The following is a 20,340-nucleotide window of genomic DNA, read 5'->3' as shown; positions in this document are numbered from 1 at the left end:
TGACTGAATTAAGAGGGCTGTGCAAGAGTATTACTAGGTGACGTGGATGACTGAATTAAGAGGGCTGTGCAAGAGTATTACTAGGTGACGTGGATGACTGAATTAAGAGGGCTGTGCAAGAGTATTACAGGGTGACGTGGATGACTGAATTAAGAGGGCTGTGCAAGAGTATTACTAGGTGATGTGGATGACTGAATTAAGAGGGCTGTGCAAGAGTATTACTAGGTGATGTGGATGACTGAATTAAGAGGGCTGTGCAAGAGTATTACTAGGTGATGTGGATGACTGAATTAAGAGGGCTGTGCAAGAGTATTACTAGGTGATGTGGATGACTGAATTAAGAGGGCTGTGCAAGAGTATTACTAGGTGATGTGGATGACTGAATTAAGAGGGCTGTGCAAGAGTATTACTAGGTGATGTGGATGACTGAATTAAGAGGGCTGTGCAAGAGTATTACTAGGTGATGTGGATGACTGAATTAAGGTATATCACAACTCTTTTGCAGACACTTGGAAGTGAGCTTTCAGAGAGGTCTTAACTGAAACTGTACTCTGATTACATCTTAAGCTGAAAGGAACTTATTTTATATATTCCCAATTCACACAGAAAAGTCATAGAATGTGTTTACATTGTCAAGAAGAAGAAACTAAGGAAAGCGTGTTTTTGAAATGTAAAACTAAAAACGTTATGGGGGAAACTATGTAAAGAAGTTTTTGTGAAGCTATAAAAGATGTGAATAAAATAAATAGGGATATGATTACAAACGGATATTACAAGAACAGAAGTAAAGATTATGTTAAAATCGATAAAAAGTTATTGATGTTATATGGAATGAAAGAATATATGAAATTATGTTTTATGGTAAATTTTTTAGCAAACAATATTAAGTAAAATTGGATGGTGGTCATGAAAAAAGGAGTGCGAGTCTAACAGGGATGAAAATTTAGTATGTTTGTATCAACAGATTTGTGTAGATATATATATATATATATATATATATATATATATATATATATATATATATATATATGGCTCCACTTCAAAATACTGACTTTCAAAATACCTAAACTCAAAATACTGAGACCAAAATCTCTAAAGCTCAAAATACTGAAACTAATATCGAAAAAAAAAAACACAGTGCAGCAACACAACCATATTGCAGCAGAACTACATACAGAAACATATTACTCTTCTGCAAGTATAGGTAGGGGGCAAGCCCCCCCGCACCCCCATGTGGGGGGCTGCACCGCCCATACCCCCCTGCTACTTAACTATATCAACTCCGAGATTGCACTTCACTACACTAAAGCTTATACTTGGAGAAGAGTAATATGGTTTGTGTTTTGTTTCAGTATGTGCTGGAACATAATAAATGTTGGTATCTTGTGTGTTTTCAGTATTTTGAGTTTTCAGTATTTCGAGCTTTAGAGAATTTGGTCTCAGTATTTTGAGTTTAGGTATTTTGAAAGTCAGTATTTTGAAGTGGACCCATATATATGTATGTATGTATATATATATATATATATATATATATATATATATATATATATATATATATATATATATAGATCCTCTTCATTAAGTCGAATTACCAGAACATCGAAACACAAAACGTTGTCACCAGAAAGTCTAATTACCAAAACACTGAACATTTTAAATGTCAAGTGTTCGAACATTGAATATGTCGATTTCCTATGGTTGTACAATTTAAATCTTGTAGTATCACTCTAAGAAGTTATGTATTGTATGGAACAAATATGGTGGAGGTAACATTTAACACTTTACACTGATTTTTGAGATATTTTGGTATAAGTTTGTAAGAAATGATAAGGGACTTTTTATTGTTTAGAACAGATGTTTAAGCTTTACAGATCTGGTGGTAGTGGTAGTTAATCTGGTGGGATAAGTGAGTAGGAGGGGAAGTGTTATGTTGGATATGTGTAGGTGTTTTTGTTTTGTGCAGAGAACAGGTGCACGTGTGCATCTTTTGGATATCACGGTGCAGTGGGGATCAGGAAATGTACCTTCTCTCCACTGTAGTGCAATCTTGTAGTTGGTATATTTAATATGTAGGGGGTTTGGGGGGTGCAAGGAGGCACAGCTCCCCTGTAAAAACTTAAGATAGGTGTGATCTGGAGTATACAGTAACAGATGTAGTGTTTTAGGTGATAGGAATAGTGCTGTAAAGACACATGTGTAACAGTGTTTTTGATGTTGTGAGCTTGCGATGATTAGAATGTTGATTTTATGGCTGTTTGATTTTTGTATATTTAGATATTCTGGTCTCGACGTTTTGTACTTCGATAGTCTGGTAATTCAAGTTAATGAAGTAGATCCCTAATATATATATATATATATTTATATATATATATATATATATATATATATATAAACATACATACATATATAGATCTACTTCAGATCGAATGTCCAGATGACTGAAATGCTAACTGTTGAGATGAGAAGACCACAAGTTTAGAATAATGAAATGACACCATATTGAAACTTGTAAGAACAAAGCACCAGCTGTGTATATGCGAGAACACTCGAACTTTCTGAATGGAGATGGAGAAGCACAGAGAACAACAGCTGCTCTATTTAAGCACTTGATTAAAATTAAAATATACTATTTTCCATGTTTTTGCAGGGGACAAGAAAGTCCGGTCTTCTTGTCTTGACAATTAGCATTTTAGTTATCTGGACATTTGATCTACTAAAGTAGATCCATATACATATATATATATATATATATATATATATATATGGGTCTACTATACATGAAAAACTCAAATGTTTGACTTTCATATGGCCGAGACCATATGATCAAACATTTGAAACATCAACCATGTAAAGTAAACTCCATAACACAAAAGAAAACCCTCTGTTTAGCAGGGGGGCAAGCACCCCTGCACCCCCCACTACTTAAATATACCAACTCCGAGATTGCACTACATTGCAGTATTGGGAAATCTTCCCATTCCGCACTGTATGGAGATCTCCATTCAAATCAGTCGAGCTTTTAAAAGTTCAAGCATATGGTCTCGACCATATGAAAGTCAAACTTTTAAAAGTTCGACCATCTGAAGAGGACTCATATATATATATATATATATATATATATATATATATATATACATATATATATATATATATATATATATGTGCACTTGTAAATATTAGTAAATATGTACGTTTTGTAAATAACAGTTATTTTTGTATATAACTAAAGGACCCCTACTCTTTTAAGTAGGTGCCATGGGATCTTCTGTGTCCACCTGAACAACTACCAACTGAAGCAGATTGGGTCTCGCTTTAACTTCTCATCCAAAAGATGGCATACTGTCCTTATGTTTCACTGCAATGTCAACAATTGCTTGACCTGGTGTGGGAATAGAACCAACAGCCTTCTGCACCAAAGGTGAGCGTGGTGTCTGTTGCACCACTGACACAAATGGTAATTTGGTATTTGATATCAGATGGAAGAATGGCAAATGGTGAGCTAACCTTGGGTAAAGTTATTTCATATAGTAAGGAGCTAAAAGCATATGGTAGTGGTTCTTCTAACATGGAAGCCGTAAGGCTGTAATAGAATCTAGACAGTGTAAGCAATGAAAATTGCTGAAGTGGTCTCATCACCTGCTAGTCTGTTTTTTTTTTTTTCTAACTGGGAAATATAAACATTAGCAGGCATGTTCCTTTTGGAAATAAAACTATTATGTATATTAGTTCAGAGGAACTATTTTTCCTAAGGTGCAGTATACATCAATGGTACTCAAAATGCACCTGTACATTGATTCTGCATCATTGCCTTCTTGCTTTGCATTGTAAAGAGATCAGTATATCTATCTGAAACTAGTGCCAACAGCTGTGTGCTTACGTTTGTGGTTGTCCAGTAAAAAAAAAAAAAATTAAATATGACAGACAACAAGGGAAAAATACTAGGCAAATACCATTAAAAACAGTACTTAAACTATAGGGGATTCTGAAAGAACACCACTGCCTGAATTAAGAGCTGTGGCTAAAAAAGGCTCTTTACATGGGGTCTATATCATATGAGTGAATCGCACAAATTGCAAACGCTCATAATATCGAACGTCGAACAGCCCCCCCACACCCCCTGCTAAATATATATTCCACCTCCGAGATTGCACTACAGTGAGGAAAGGGCAAGTATCCCATTCTTCACTGTACTGCGATCTCAGAAAAAACAATTTGAGGTCCGGTACGTTCGATATTATAAGCATTCGTAATTTGTGCGATTTGCTCATATGATATACACCCGTTTACATGATGCTGGTATTTGCAGTTCAGAAACACATTAGCCACAATGAGGAAAGGCCTCATTGTTGGCTAATTTGCATGTCTCTGAATTGCCCTTCAGAGACACTAGTGCTAATCAGCACTTTCTTGCGTAGTTAACAGTTGCTGCCCATGTGTCTCAGTGGCACAGGGACCCCCCATTCACTCTCTCACATGCATCCATACATTGTAACACACACACACACACACACACACACACACACACACACACTCCTACCCTAACCCCAACTTAACCCTCTACTGTAACCTTGCAAACATAACTACACTTCTGCAACCACGTATGCAGCCTCACATATACATACTTGCACACCCCCCAACACTACTTGTCCCCTTATAGATTTCAACCTGTCATTTCCAAAATTTGAAATACTATCTCTTATAATGTGGAACAATTCAGCAAAAGGTGGAATACTTTCTAACAACTTACCAATATTTTTAACTAGGAAGCTCACAGGATGGTTAAATGTGTTACATTATAAATATAAAAGGTTATTTTGATTAAAATGATTTAGTATTACTTACTGTGGATATCAATTACAAATCTTAACAGTGAATGTGTGACAGACACTTTCAATGTGGGATGGTGAGAAAGAGGTTTTTAAAGACTCAGAATGAAGAACATTTTTGTTACTGAGGTACACTTGTGAGTTATGTTTTCACAAACTCCCTGACACTTACCTCTACTACAATGGGTGAACACAAACATTTGGTCATGTTAATTCACTTGAATGCCTATGTTACTTTACACAGTCAGGCAATGTGCAAGTGCTTTAATGCAGGCATTTCAAAGGGAGCACATGGATAATTAGCACAGGCTATTCCTAGTTTCAAGCATTTTTTGAGAAGAAATGAAATGGAATTAGTCTCGTGACTTCAGCCCAGTATCACCCATTCACCAATAGATTAATGCAGTGGTTTATCCAAAGCTTAAAGAACGGTTTACAGGCTATGGCCGTGCAGGAGGTTATCATAAACTAAAAGCTTATTAGACTGTCTTGCACGCAACAACAAAACCAATTGTTCCTCGGCCATGCGCTGTGTTTTAGGTCAAATCTTCTTATACCTATTATCAGAAGATGTACGTCAACAGCTGAAGCAAACTAATTTGTCTTCTCATAGGGAAATACAGCAGTTTGCCCTGAGATATACTATTCTAGATAAAGAAAATGTGAATCCAAGTTTGAGAACATTCAGGAAAGGCTGAGGTCTGTATCGTGTACTGTGGACGTTGGTCTGAACTACATTTGGAGATGCCATGTGCATCACTGGGGGGTGGGGTAGGTGACCAAGTCAGGGAATTAGCAGCTAAAATGTTGGATACCTCTGCTGTGGTTCCCGAGTTGAGGTTGTTGAAGTAAGTTTTCCCTGCACTACCATGTACCTTGTTGGAGAACTGGCATATCACAAGTAAGAAGGAAAACTTATGAGTGTGCCTCAAAAGTTGGGCTTAAAAGATAACCTTGTAAAACAAAAAAAAAAAAGGAATTCATTTCAGAACAGGGACAGAAAGTAGTGCATTGATATTTGTTTTGTTGATCAATAAACATCCTGTTGAATTGCTTTGGAAAATTTGGATTACCAGGTAGGCTTTTTACATGTTTGTTTTCTGGTGAGCAAGGCAGTCAATCAATTTAATGCCACACTGTGTCCTATACTGATTCCTTTCTATTAACTCATTTTTTAGAATTAAGAAAAAACACTACATTTGGCTGATACACCGAGACAAGGAACAGTGTATGGTGACTTTATACAAGACTGTACTGTTGGATTACTATGCCCATTGTGAAACATTAAAATCATATAAGCCTAGCTTCCCACTTTCCTATATGAGGAGAGGTTTAAACCAATTCAAGCCTATAGCACCATTTTTGTATACTTCCAGTTAACAATTGACTGCTGGTGTATTTTTTCCTCTCTAATTTCAAGGCTATGGAGGCCTAATGAAAGACTAGTATTACACTTTCCAGAGACAACATATAAACTTTTTTACATTAACTGGGCCCATGCAAATAATTTCCAAAGAAACAGGACGAGTTAGAGCTTGGTCTGTGTAAACTGTAAGCATCATTTATCTGTAAATATTCAAACTACTGTTTAGCTGCATACATGTGACCTATGCAAATTCTTCTCAAAACTCTTACTTCATGTAAATTTGTATAAAGAAAAAAGCTGAATTCAGGTTGTGGTGTATAGTCTGTTGACACTATATATGTCGGTCACCCTTTGTTACTTTAACTAATACATTTTGCCGTGGAAGCATTTGATATCAGAATTTGTAAAAAAAAAAAAACGCTGAATTCAGGTTGTGGTCTAGAGTCTGTTGACACTATGTATGTCAGTCACCCTTTGTTACTTTAACTAATACATTTTGCCGTGGAAGCATTTGATATCAGAAGCTGAACTTTGTTATTCTTATGTTGCGACATGTACAGGCCATGGTACTATCTAGCCCGATTGTGGATGATAAGGATTCAGTGGATCAAATAACTAATGCAGTTATTTATTGTTTATTTCTTTTATTTATTTGCCTTTGTTGACCGGGAAAAGTCTGACTGTGTAAAACTGATTTCAGCTGAGGCCCAGGGAGAAAAGCTTCACATTTAAGTTACACATGATGTACTTTTATAAATGCAGGGTAAAAGTATCTGTACATGAGCTTATTTACATGATTTTTAAATATTTCTTACATGAACATATCATTTTAACACAGAAAAAAAACAAGAGAGAATTTTACATAGTTTGGCTAATTATTGAATAAAAACTTGTACTGCGGTGGTGGTGCTGTGGTAGTGTTGTCGCCTCACAGTTAGACGTTGCCCGTTCGATTTTCAGTTAGAGCGTCTTCTGTGTGGTGACATGCGTGAATGGGTGTTCCTTCGTTGAAGGTTGTGCGTTAGGCCCGGCAAGCCAGCATGTAAAAATCTACTGCCAATCATTAGCGGACCGGAGTTCCGCTGTGACGACCCCTAACCGGGAAAATCCGAAAGACACAACATTGAATAAAAACTAAAATATAATAATAGTTAATATATTTACAGCATGATGGCTGGAGGGAAAGATCAAACTGAGGCATTTTTGAGGTTAGTAATAATTTACAGACAAGTAGAATATAGCTTAAAAACTGATGGTAAGTGTAGATCATTATGTATATTGTACCTGATCAGCCACTGTAGCTAGATAGCATGTGCTTATAAGTTATTGAGCACATGCAAGATCAGTGCCATTTTGTATAGTCAGAAGGAATGTAGGCATGAATGGAGATACACATACAACTGTGTCTGAAGCAATGAGTCAGTCATTTAGCTTGAATACATGTTCCAGTTATAGCTCCCAATGTGTTTATGTACAATAAACAACTTGAACCCATCACAGTGCCTCAATGTCTCATTTGATACATGAGACATGCAACATGGTGTCAGAATGGGATCCGAAGTTGAAGCAACTTGCAAATCATGAGGCACAAAGTTAGAAGTGGAGGAATATACAGAAGCCAACTCGCAAACAGGTCAACAGTTATTCAAAGGTACTTAAGCTTGTTTAAATGATTTTTCAGTCACTGAATATGTGGAAAAGCATTCAAAATGTTTGAAATAGTTACTGAGAAAAATGAAATATCTAAAATTGTGACATACTGATAAAAGTATTCAAAATAAATTTAAAAGTGTTCAAAATAATTTCCGAAGTAGTGCTAAAATGTACAAAAAGGCTAAAATGACCACATTTTTTCACAATGTAGTACTTTTTCACATTAACTAAAACTTTTTGAGGTATCCAAAGTGTCCGGAGTGTTCACAGTGTTTGCAGTGTTAAAATGAAGCCTTTTTGAAGTATCCAAAGTGTTTGCAGTGTTAAAGTAAAGCCTTTTCAGAGAAATAGTTGTGCAGCTGAGCACAATTACCTGGTCCATGCTTATATTTAAACAAATTTTGTTGTTATGGCAGAGGGATTTTGCAGACCTGGACAACTGGTGTTTCATAATAATATTGCTGAGAACTGGCTAATGTTTGAGCAAGAATATGATATTTTCATACAGGCTGCATTTTCTGTTAAAGAAGCACATACAAGGGCATTTGTACTTCTTAATTTAGCCGGCTCAGAAGCCATTGAGAGGGAACGTTCATTTGTGTATGCACCTGCTGTGTATGCAGGGGAGGGGGAGAACCACCATATTGTGATACAGGCTGAAATGTGGGAAGACCCTGAGTGCTTAAAACCTAAATTTAGAGAAACGTATAACCCTCAAATTAATATTACAATGGAAAGGCACATGTTTTACACAAGAAATCAAAAACCTGGTGAAACTATAGCAGCATATATTGCCGACTTAAGAAATAAAGCAAAAACGTATAGATTCGGTGATCTGCGAGATGAGTTGATAAAAGTCAGGTTTGTGTGTGGTGTTAATAATGATGCAGTGAGAAACATTTTCTTCATGAGAATAATTTAACATTGAGCAAAGCCATTGAGATTTGTCAAATATATGAGCTTACAGAAAAGCAGACGTGTATGCTTACGAATGAGAAAAATGTGTATGCAGTGTCTGCCAGTGCGAATGTTGATGGTGTGCAACATAAAGCTAAGATGAAAAAGAAATATAAACCAAAGACTATGGCAGTACCCAACCTTAACTATAAACTAAAAGGGGCCTCAGCAAACAGCCTCATTGTTAACTGTCATAATTGTGGAGGCAGTCATGAACCTAAATGAGAAAAGTGCTTAGCTTTTGGTCAGCAGTATCATAATTCTAAAAAGTGGAATCATTTCAAAAGGCAAGTATGAAGTGGCACATATTTTTATTAAAGAGAGCATCTGAAGAAGCAGGTAGGTCAGATAGAGAGCTATGAGCAAACTTTCTATGTTGACAGTGTCTCTGTGATTGATGAAACAGTTAACACAGTAGATTATCAGTAGGCAGCAAAGTGAAATATTTTGTACTGTTCAGTTTAATGGGAAACCTGCAGAGCTTAAAGTAGACACTGGATCCAAGTGCAATGTTATATCAGCACAAATGCTTGTTTTTATGTATTCAAAAGACACGTCCAGCCCCTGTTAGGCTTCAAAGACAGTTTGAGAATGGGACTTATTTCATTTAATAAAAAGGTCCACCATATAAGTCTGACCCACAACAATAGTTTTACACAGGATATTTTTAAGGAATATGCTATTTTCACAGATGAGCTTAGCAAACTACCAGTCACATATTCCATGGAGTTGAACCATGAAGTAAGCCCAGTTGTCAAACCAGTTAGGAAGGTTCCCGTAGCAAAGCTGAGCAAAGTAAAAGCAGAATTGACAAAATGGTGAATTTAGGTGTCCTTACTCCAGTAAAAGAACCAACTGGATGGGTACCCTCCATGGTAGTAGCTTATAAGAAAAGCTAAGATGATATTCAAATATGCTTTTTTTCCGAGAGATTTAAACAAAGTGCTTAAATGTCCTCATTATGCATACAGTAGAAGAAGTAACTGTTCTCATGCCAAATGCCACTGCTTTTTCAGTCTTAGATGCAAAAAGTTCCTTTTGACAAATTTCTTCATTGTTAACCACTTTCATATTCTTGAGAATGCCATTTGGGATAAATTCTGCCAGTGAAGTATTTCAACATGCGATGGAACAAATTTTTTCAGGTTATCCATGTGCTGTTATAGTAGACAACATTACTGTAGAGGGCAGTGGTGAAGTCTAAATGATAGAAATCTCCTGAAAGTTCTAGACCATGCACATGAAGTCAGTCTTAAACTGAATCCTCAAAAATGTAAATTCAAACTGAAAGAAGTTACTTATGTGGGTCATTTGCTTACCATTTCTGGCTTACAACAAGATCCATCTAAGCAAGCAGCAATTCTTGAGATGCCAGTTCCAGAAAATGTCATCTCTTTGCAAAATTTTCTTGGTATGGTAAACTATTTAGAAAGCACATCCCAGACCTGAGTGAGCTTTCAGTGCCATTACATGACTTGCGATGCAAAAATGTAAACTGGTCATGGTTGGAACACCACCAAAAAGCATTTGATATTCCGAAGAAGAAAATTGAAAGTCCACCCACATTGAGATATTATGATGTTCACAAACCTGTAACTCTTTCTGCTTCAAAGTATGGTCTTGGTGCAGCATGACTTTGGGACGGCATACCAGTAGCCTATGCATCCAGATCTTTAACCCAAATTGAAATGCAGTATGCACAAATTGAAAAAGAGCTTTTGGCAGTAGTGTTCACATGTTCAAAGTTCAATGATTATATTTATGGCAAACTTATTCAAACAGAGACGGATCACCAACCTTTAGTGACAATTCTTAAAAAGCCAACACGTACAGCCCCAGCACGCATGCAACGCATGATGTTACAATTGCAAAAGTACAATTTCAGTATAGTCACTCTATACTAAAGGTAAATATCTATACCTTGCTGATGCTTTGTTGAAAGCACCCGGACAAACAACATAACAGCATGAAAATGAGAAAGCAGACTTTGAAGTCATGGAATTCAAACATTTTTCCTGACTTTGAAGTCATGGAAGTCAAAAAGTTTTCCTTATCATGTCTTGATGAACTCAGAAATCACACAGCTTCAGACCCAATTTTCCAGAAGTTGCAAAATTGTATCAGTCAAGGATGGCCAGCACGACATACTAGTTTACCACTTGACATACAGAAGTTTTTTCCTTACAGAGATGAGCTCATGATGGAAGATGGACTTATCATGAAAGGTCCTAAAGTGGTAATTCCTACAGCATTACAACATGAATATATCACAATTTTGCATTGTGGTCATCCGGGTACTGATTCAACCAAAAGAAGGGCAAGAGGCATAGTATTTTTGCCTTCTATGTCAAAAAACAGAGAAGGAAACCCTAGCATGTTCAATTTGCAATAGTACTAAATCACACCAACAAAAAGAACCACTTCAGCTAAACCAAATTCCTGAATTACCATGGTTGACAGTTGCTACTGATATTTTCGAATGGACTGATCTGCATTATTTAGTGTTAGTATACTCTTATTCAAATTCAAACTTGATCTTCTTCCTAACTTAACACCCAGGACTGTCGTTACGAAATTGAAGAGACATTTTTCTGTCCAAGGTAGTCCACACAAAGTAATTTCTGACAATGGTGCACAGTTTACAAGTCAGCAGTGCAAGACATTTTAAAAACAATGTCCAAGAGCCAGGAAATAAGAAAGAAATTTGCTGAGTCTTGGGATTGTGTCCATGTTACTAGTAGTCCTCAGTATCCACAGTCTAATGGATTAGCCCAGTGTGTAGTTCAAAATGAGAAACATTTTTTGGAGAAATTCAAGACAGACGGCACTGATGTTTTTCTTAACTTACAAGTTCAGAAACATTCTTTGAGACAACTTGCTTGGTTCACCTGCACAGAGATTAATGTCCAGACAGACAAGAGCAACTTTACCGATCAGTAAACAATTGTTAGTACCAAATATAAAGAACAACAGAATCGTCAAGACTCAACTTTTGAGAAAACCCCAGTCACAAAAGTTGTACTACGATAAGTTCAGCAAACCTTTTAGACCGTTAAGACTAGGAGAAATTGTGAGAATGTAAACATCTAAAGCAGTAGTGTCCAACCCCTCAGAGCTCTTCCATGCAGCCGACCCTTAAATTTAAATTTAAATTTAATTTCACTTTTCCGTGTGTTTACACATCCGCGTAGTTTTGCTCTTCTGCGCCAACTTTCTTTTATGTTTTTCCATACCAGCGTCTTTCGCTGGTATAAAACACTGTTCGGGCGATTTTTATAAAGAAAAGCTGCAGGAAGGAGCGCGATCATAGCGTGGCCATAGAGAGAGGATTTATTTAGTTTATTTCGTTGTGTACACACCGACTACACTACAACAAAGGTAAGTTTTATAATCCAAAGTGTTTTGTTTTGAAGTTGGTGTTTAGAATTATTATATTAAGGAGTGGACAAATATATTTCCTTTTCACCCAAAGCTGGTGAGAAAATGTGTTCCAGCTGCATTTCTAAAGCTAGGGTGGGATTAGACAGGAGTGCTTGGTACTGCTACTCAGAATAGAGTTTTGTGTACTAGTCTTGGTGTTTTAACAGTAGCAGGGGCAGCTGAAGTGACCCTGCAGTGCTGTGTCAGCATTCTATTAATTTAATGTTTTCTGATTTCTGATGAGTCTTTCATAGCAACTGCCCTTACTTGCCACAATCAGTGCTCCCTATATGGCAGTTTGAATGCTTGAAGCAGGCAGAAAATCAATGCTTTTAAGAAAGTGCTCACCTCCTTTTGCAGAACAATCAACAAGGTAAAAATTTAAAGTTGAAGAACAACTGACTGGCAGTAGTAATTCATCTGCTGAATGTTCTGTGATGCACAAAATAGATATTGTGAATGAATTGTTTACATACAGAAGTATGCATGTATATGCACTGCTGTACTTTGTATGAATCTCTGTACACCCAGTCAACTGAATATCACTGTCACTGTTTTCCAGTAATATTGTCAAATATATCAGAAACAAATGCTCTTTCATTTGAATATTGCACGTTATATGCGCACTTTTCTCAGTTACTTTGTGCAATCTGAGAAAATTGATGGCTCTGAGAGTGTAGTAATTGTCCCTAAGCCACTGATAGCCAGATAAAACAGAAAACAACAAATACATATTTTTTTTCCTCTGCAGGTGCTCCCCTTTGTCCCTAACTATTTGTACAATTTCAGAAAAAAATGGTATGTATCAAAGGATGTGGTGAGTTGTTCTACAGAGCAACCGAGTACAGGAAAAAGCTTTTGTCCTTCCCCTTTAATTCTTTGCTAGCTTATTTCAGGAAATGCATATTCACTGATTGACATTCTTCATATTTTAAATTTACATCTTCTTCATTAAGATTCTAGCATTTTGTCAGCATCTTGTGACGTACACAGTTCTGAACTCTCAGCAAACTGTTTGCGAAAGAACCCAAACCAATCACAGCCGTAAATAAGTAATATATCAGAAATTGAACAGCTATATTTACCCTTCAACTACACTACAGGCTTCCTAAAATTGTCATGGAATTCACTGTTCAGTAAATTATTTTATTTGCTGTAACAAAGTGTGATTGCAGATAAAAGGTCTATCATTCATAGCATAATGTTAATAAGGAACTTAGAAATGTCTTCCTCAGTTTGCATTTACCTTTATATAGCTTTGATGCAAAAAGTCATTAATAGGCATCTGAAATACACTTCCTGTTGTTCATTAGATTTTTAAAAGTTTGTACATACTTCATGCATTTTTTCATACTAAAAAGGTGCTAACAATTGTGCATATTATGCTATGTTATTTAAGAAGAGGAAGTGTTAAGTCAAGAACAAGTGTTCCTATCACCTTGTGATTAAGCACATTCAGGTGTACCCTCAGGCTAATATGATATCACTTACTGTCTTGATGTTCAAAACCAGCTAGTTCCTATTGCTAATTATTTTTAATATTTTAAAGAAATCTTGCACTGCGCTAACTGCATTATAGATAGAATAGTTGCACATGCATGATGCATAATGTTGTTATACATTTTATAAATAACTAAAGGTAAATCAGTGTGTGCACTGATTAGGCGATTATGGTTATAGGGTACCATATGTGTGGAGTATAGCTATGTTAAGTAGGTATTATTATATGTTGTACAAAATACCTCATTTGACATCTGTAGTAGCATAGACAATAAAACTCTTCTGTTTCTCCCTCCAAGACCATTGGCTCTCCAAGTCATATATATTTGTTTTTGTTTCTTTAGTCCTCCCCCTAACCTGTGTTATTGGGTGATTTGTAGGCACAGATTTTTGATTTCAGGTAATACACATTGTTGTCTTCTTATGTTTCCCTAATTTATAAGTTAATGCTGTTTATGAAGCCTTTTTGTAAACTTTTTGTAAGAAATTCTTGTGCAAAAGTCAGATTTATAGCAATCTTGAATCAAATACTAAGTCTTATAATGGACAATGGCTTTTGTATATGTGTTTGTGGTGAAATTGCTCAAGCATCGGTAGCACACAGAAAAAAAATGAATAGCTTAATGCCAAATGTTGTTTTCCATAGGAAATAATTTCTGGCGTGGTTTCTAAGTGTGCGCCAGCAATGATTCTCTTGCTTGGGGAGATTTCTCCCTTCTGTGAGTTGATGCAGCCATGGAATCAGTATATATTTGTTTGTGTCTTTCGGCTTTTCCTGGTTAGGGGTCGCCACAGCGGAACTCCAGTCTGCTAAAGATTGGTAGTTGATTTTTACGTGCCGAGTTACCAGCCCTGACGCACAATCTTCAACGAAGGTACACCCATTCACGCATGTCTCCACACTGAAGATGCTAAAGCTGAGAATTGAACCAGACAGCAACACACAACCGCAGCACCACCACCACGGTCTAATTAGGAGGTGTGAATATTAGTCATTAATAAATATAAGCATATTACACAAGTGAAACAGTCTCTGCCAAAGTGACCCCCTCCAGCATATTACTACCCCTCCTCCCATTCTGCCCTAACTGAGGTGGGTTCATAGGTTCATAACTAGGCTATCTGCCCTAGGGCATTTATAAGCCTAGCCAGAATGTGTTTGGCTTTCACCACCCATTTTAAATTTATTTTGCTATAGTATACTGTGCCTCTGTCTAACAGTGACACAGAAATGATACCCGGGGTAAACCTACGATCGCCCATCCACTCATCAAGATTCCTCTTGAAGAGAGTCAATGAGGGACTCTGCCTAACCTGGACTGGGATTTTATTCCAGAGTGAAGGGAGCCTCTGGGTTATGAATTTGTCCCTCCAGCATGTCCTATTTATTTCAGTGCTGAGGTTCAAGTCTCTCGAGTGCGTAGCTCGATGGGATTTGGATTTTCTGAGGTGCAGCATGTCCATTAATTCCGGGTTGGACATGGCTTTATATGTCAGGCACAGATTGCCTCTGAACAGGCGGTATGCCACTGAGTAGAGCTGGAGTTTCTTTAACCGGGCAGCATATGGCATCTGTTTGAGCCCTTTGATCCTCTTGGTGAGGTACTTTTGGGGTCTTTCCAATTGCTGCAGGTGTCTGGTAAGGTCCATCCCAAAAGGGGCATTGTACTCAATTATGGGCCTGGTGAGGGTAAGATGCTACTCAAGGGCAGGGTCATACCGGCCTGGTCTACATGCTCAGAGAGCTCCTTTATGTCTCTTTTCATGTAGTCCAGGGAGGTATGTCTCAGGTCATTCACACCAGCATGGACAATGACTGAGTCATATTTGTACTTGCCTTGCAGTGACCTGAGTGCTTGTGTTATGTGGCGGATCCTAGCGCCCGACAGGCTGCTCACCATGACCCTCTCCTTGTTCAGCCTGGTGGCGGACGTCAGTGTGCCTGACGATAGTCGCCTATTACAAGTGTATCAGGTGTGTTGTTTAGTCTTAAGGGCTGTGACTGCTCGGTACACTGGCTTTGTGAGCTATGTGTTGCACGTGTTTTGTTTTGGGGTAGCGGTTGCTTGGGTGTCTGCTTTGGAGGTGTCTGCTGCTTAGGCAGATAAAATCTCAGGACATTTGCCATTTTTTTAATTTTTTGTCAGGACACAACTGCCCAAAGAGGGACTGTCCCTCGCAAAGTGGGACAGGTGGTAACCCTAATTGAACTATGCAGACTCATTTGTAAAATTACTTGGTAATTATACAGTCTGAATAATTCATTACAATATTTCAGTTTGTTATACTGTTCCATTGGTTATTCCTCAGTGCTGTCTATACTAGGCAAAATGACTTAAAAGAAAGGGGTGTTAAAATCCTGTAGTCTAGTGAACGTCCATCAAACTAATATGAAATGGAGGTCAATATGTATATATAATATATATTGTTTGTGGCCTTTTCCAGTAGTTATCTGTCTGCATGTCTGTTAACTGACTATGTAAGCTAGTCTGTGAACATCTCAATGCATTTGTGTTTGAAGCATTCCTGAATTAGAAAGAGATATTGAATTTTAGGGCAAATATTATGCATTTATTAATTTATTTATATTTATTATTTATTAATTTATTTATTGTTCAAATTAACCTACAATACAGCCACATTAGTCCGCATAAACCAGTGCTTTTTTTTTTTGCTCTTCAGTTAATGTGAGACCTTGTTTTTTTTGGTCCTCACCTGCCGTTTGCCCCCAGACCATTTTTGTTAACTCAATGCGGCCCTTGCAACTGAAAAGGTTGGACACCCCTGATCTAAAGGATATGACTGAGTAGGTACTGTCAAATACCTTTGCAAAGAACCAAGATCTTACATCATACAATCTGATGGGATGGATTTCAGAAGGAATTGAAGACGCATATTACCAGTCCCCGAGCCAGTGAATCAGCAGATTGCCTGTGCCAGAGATTCTATTTCCCAGAGTGACTCTACACTTGTTCGAATTCCAGAACAGTGTACTTTCTTCAAGTAATCCTGATGTAACCCCTGAAGTTCCATTTGAGAAAGTATCCCCAGAGATTGTCTCTGTTGCTATACTCTGTCAAAGTTTTTATGTGACCAGATCGGGTAGAATTTCCAGACCCATTCCAAGATACATAGTGACTTGGACTTGAATTCATTTGTTGTTATATGTTGATGTGATATCTAGCTTGTTAATAATGTCTTGTTCTCCTATTGCATGTCAAAAAATCAAAGAGGAAGGATGTAGATTATTGTGTGTATTGTTGCAACAACAATGTCCAAAAAAACTGCAACAACCAGATTCAAACCAAATTCTGGAACGCACAGAAGAAAACGCACAAATAGTAAAATAAGAATATTTATTCTGTAATAACAGATTCTAGCACCTCGGTGTTACCACCTTTATGGAATTCTGTGCATTCCAGAATTTGGTTTGGATCTGGTTATTGTGTGCATTGTACCTAATCAGCTACTGTAGCTAGAAAGCACATGCAAGCTCAATGTCATTTTGTATTGTCAGTCAGAGTGAATGCAGGCATGAATGGAGATGCACACGAGTGTGTCTGAAGTAATGAATCAGTCAGTTAGTTTAAATATATGTTCCAGTTACAGTTCCCCATGTGTTTATGTACAACAAACAACTTGAACCCATCATAGTGCCTCAGTGTCTCATTTGATACACGAGACATGTGACAATAAACGAGAGATGAAAGGAGAAATTATGGAAATGAGCAGGAAGATAAATGGACAGATGACGAATTGTAATTAGTGGTGGGGTATAATAGGAGGAAAAGTAAGAGTTTAGGAAATAAGTGCAGGATGAGGAAGAGCAGTAAGGTACAAAAAGATTGGGAAGCAAAGTGGCTGTAAGAGTTGGAGGAATGTAAATATAAATAAATAAATGCAGGAAAATATACAGGAGAGTAGAGTCAGGGTCCCTTCATTAATATTACTTTGAACTTTGCCCTTGTGCAATCTCGGGGTTGGTATATTTAGTTGGGGGGTGGGCGAAGCCACCCACTTGGGTGGGTTTCATTTTTGTGTGTTTTCTTATTTTACCCTGGTGGCCAAGTGTTTTTTTTCTCGGTGAAAGACGTTCGGTGCTCCGTGGTTTTGGAATTGTTAGCTTTCATTGAAGTCTTGGCCAAATGGAATTCAGGTAAGTGGTCTTTCGGGTAATGAAGGCAGACTCATATATATATATATATATATATATATATAAGCTATGATGAGTGCTAAATTATTTTATATATAGGGTTAGAGAACAAGTGAGTGATAATTCATAAGCCAATTTAACGAACCTCATAAATCAAACATTCTAAATATTAATTTTATCCATTTTCTCCTGTTGTTAAGTGTTTCCTACTGATTACAGTTGGCCACATTGAAGGCTTTAGGTACTTTACATAAGTGTTTTGTGGAAGGATTTCCTTTCTAATTCTGATGTACCTTTTGATTTTTTTGTACTGTCAGTAGTTTTTTAATGTATTTTAATACTGTACTGATGGTTATATTATGATGTCTTAGTTTTATAGTGTAGATATGATTTTTAGTTAATTTAAACAAATATAATTAGGTCTGTATTGTCAGTAATGTCAGTTTATAATTGACTAGCTGTAGTTAGTGTTTTATTTTTATTCTCTTTTTTAACTTTTTTATTCTAATATTGGTGCCTTTGATTTTTCAGTTCATCTACCTATCTGTTTAACTGCCTTAAGCTTTGCAATATGTAGAGGTACATTCACTGCAGTACATGCCATCTGCCACAATTATCTAACCTTCTAACCTCATCTGGAAAGCATTAACTGTCCTCCAGTTCTGTATCATGGAATATCACTTCTCAGTGATGTGAACATCTCCCGCATGACTTACATGGTAGGAATGCAATGCTTCATCATATATTACTTAGTTCCAGTGTGTATATATATATATATATATATATATATATATATATATATATAGGCTGTCTTAAGAATATATCATCCATATTAATGTGTGCAACTTTTATACAATTTTAAACATTTTGCCTTGGCAGGTGATTACATCTCCTCAGTTTATGGAAAATGTGCTTGCCAGCTTTTGGCTTGTATCTCCAAAGTTTAAACCCTCTCATTTATTATCAGTTTAATCGTGTATGATAGTGCACTGGAATTGTGTGTTATGTTAAAGATAGAGGTTCAATGTATGTATGGTTAATTAAAACATAGAACTTCAAATTTCAAAAAAGGAAAAACAGTATCATTGTTTTGACAGTTCAGCGTAAATGCGGTATATTGGTCTAGCTTCCTGGTTTTTTATAATGTAACCCTAGCTGGAAACCATCTGATATTCACTATGGAGATACATATTCTGCTGGTTTTACTGAAGACCCATCCAAATATCCTCAGTTGAAAAATAACAATAAAACCTCTCAGTGGTAAACTGATTAGTTCTAGCAATCTGGAACTCACTTTTTCAACAAATCTCAGCTGTTACAATTTAGTCACATTTAAACACTTTATAATCTCACCTAAACAGACCACCATAGCAACAACTCTCTACTCAGTTGAACCTAGTTTAGAACTATAGACAAGTGAAATTGGTGCTGCTATAATGTGTGTTGTCTGTAAATGCAAAATGTTGTCATTGCCATTTCAAAAATGTGAGAGGGCCTTGCTGTTTCAAGCCTTAGTCTGTACCATAATGCACTGCTCTCTCCTAGCCATAATCAGTTGGTGTGAGATGCTTGAAGTGTTAACATTGTTTTTGGTTTGCTGCCATTTGTTCTGAATACATTTTCTACTTTTTACTGAAACACCATCATCCTGATGTTTTTCAGCATTACCAGTAACAATAGTGGGTAACCGCAAGGCTTGCATTTGTAACAGCAACCACAATGTGCCATTAAGTACAAAATAAATATCTCGTTACTCATCTGATTTATGAATATAGTTATTTCCATTTATCTATGGGTGGCCGCGGTGGTGCAGCGGTTAGCAAGAGGTTCTCCTGTTCGATCCTTGGCTGGGGTGCCTTCTGTGTGGAGTCTGCATGTCCTCCCTGTGGTCATGTGAGTTTCCTCAGGGTGCTCCGGTTTCCTCCCACATCCCAAAGACATGCTGTAGGTGGATTGGGCATTCTAAAAATTGGCCCTAGGTGTGAGTGTGTGCGTGTTTGTGCCTTCTGTGGAAGGTTGGGCGCCAAGCTGGCAACTACACACCGTAAAACGCCACTGCCAATCATGAGCAGACAGGTGATCTGCTGTGGCGACCCCTAACCGGGAAAAGCCGAAAGACAAAGAAGAAGAAGATTGTTGTGCCTTTATGGTACATATTTTTCAATTAGGTCAGACAATTCACCAAGTTATCAAACACTTAACTAAATAAATAAATAAATAAATGCTGAATTGCTTATGAATGCTTTACAAAGAAAATGCATTGAATTTGAAGTTTTCAAAATGTAAACTATTAAACAGGAAAGACATTAAAACCAAGCTAAAATCTAGCAGTTAAATATTGTGGGAAAAAAAAATTCAGCTGCGAAATGCATAATATGTAAGAGCTCCCCTCTTCCAGCTCATTTTAGTTTATCTACTGTTACAAAGAAACATATAAAATTCAAAGTTATAAACAACAGTTGCTG

Source organism: Protopterus annectens, chromosome 10.part0 (assembly GCF_019279795.1).
Source record: "Protopterus annectens isolate FY-2018-M chromosome 10.part0, PAN1.0, whole genome shotgun sequence".
In the NCBI taxonomy this organism is placed as follows: domain Eukaryota; kingdom Metazoa; phylum Chordata; order Ceratodontiformes; family Protopteridae; genus Protopterus; species Protopterus annectens.
The sequence above is the reverse complement of the archived record's forward strand: the minus strand, read 5'-3'. Positions refer to the sequence as shown.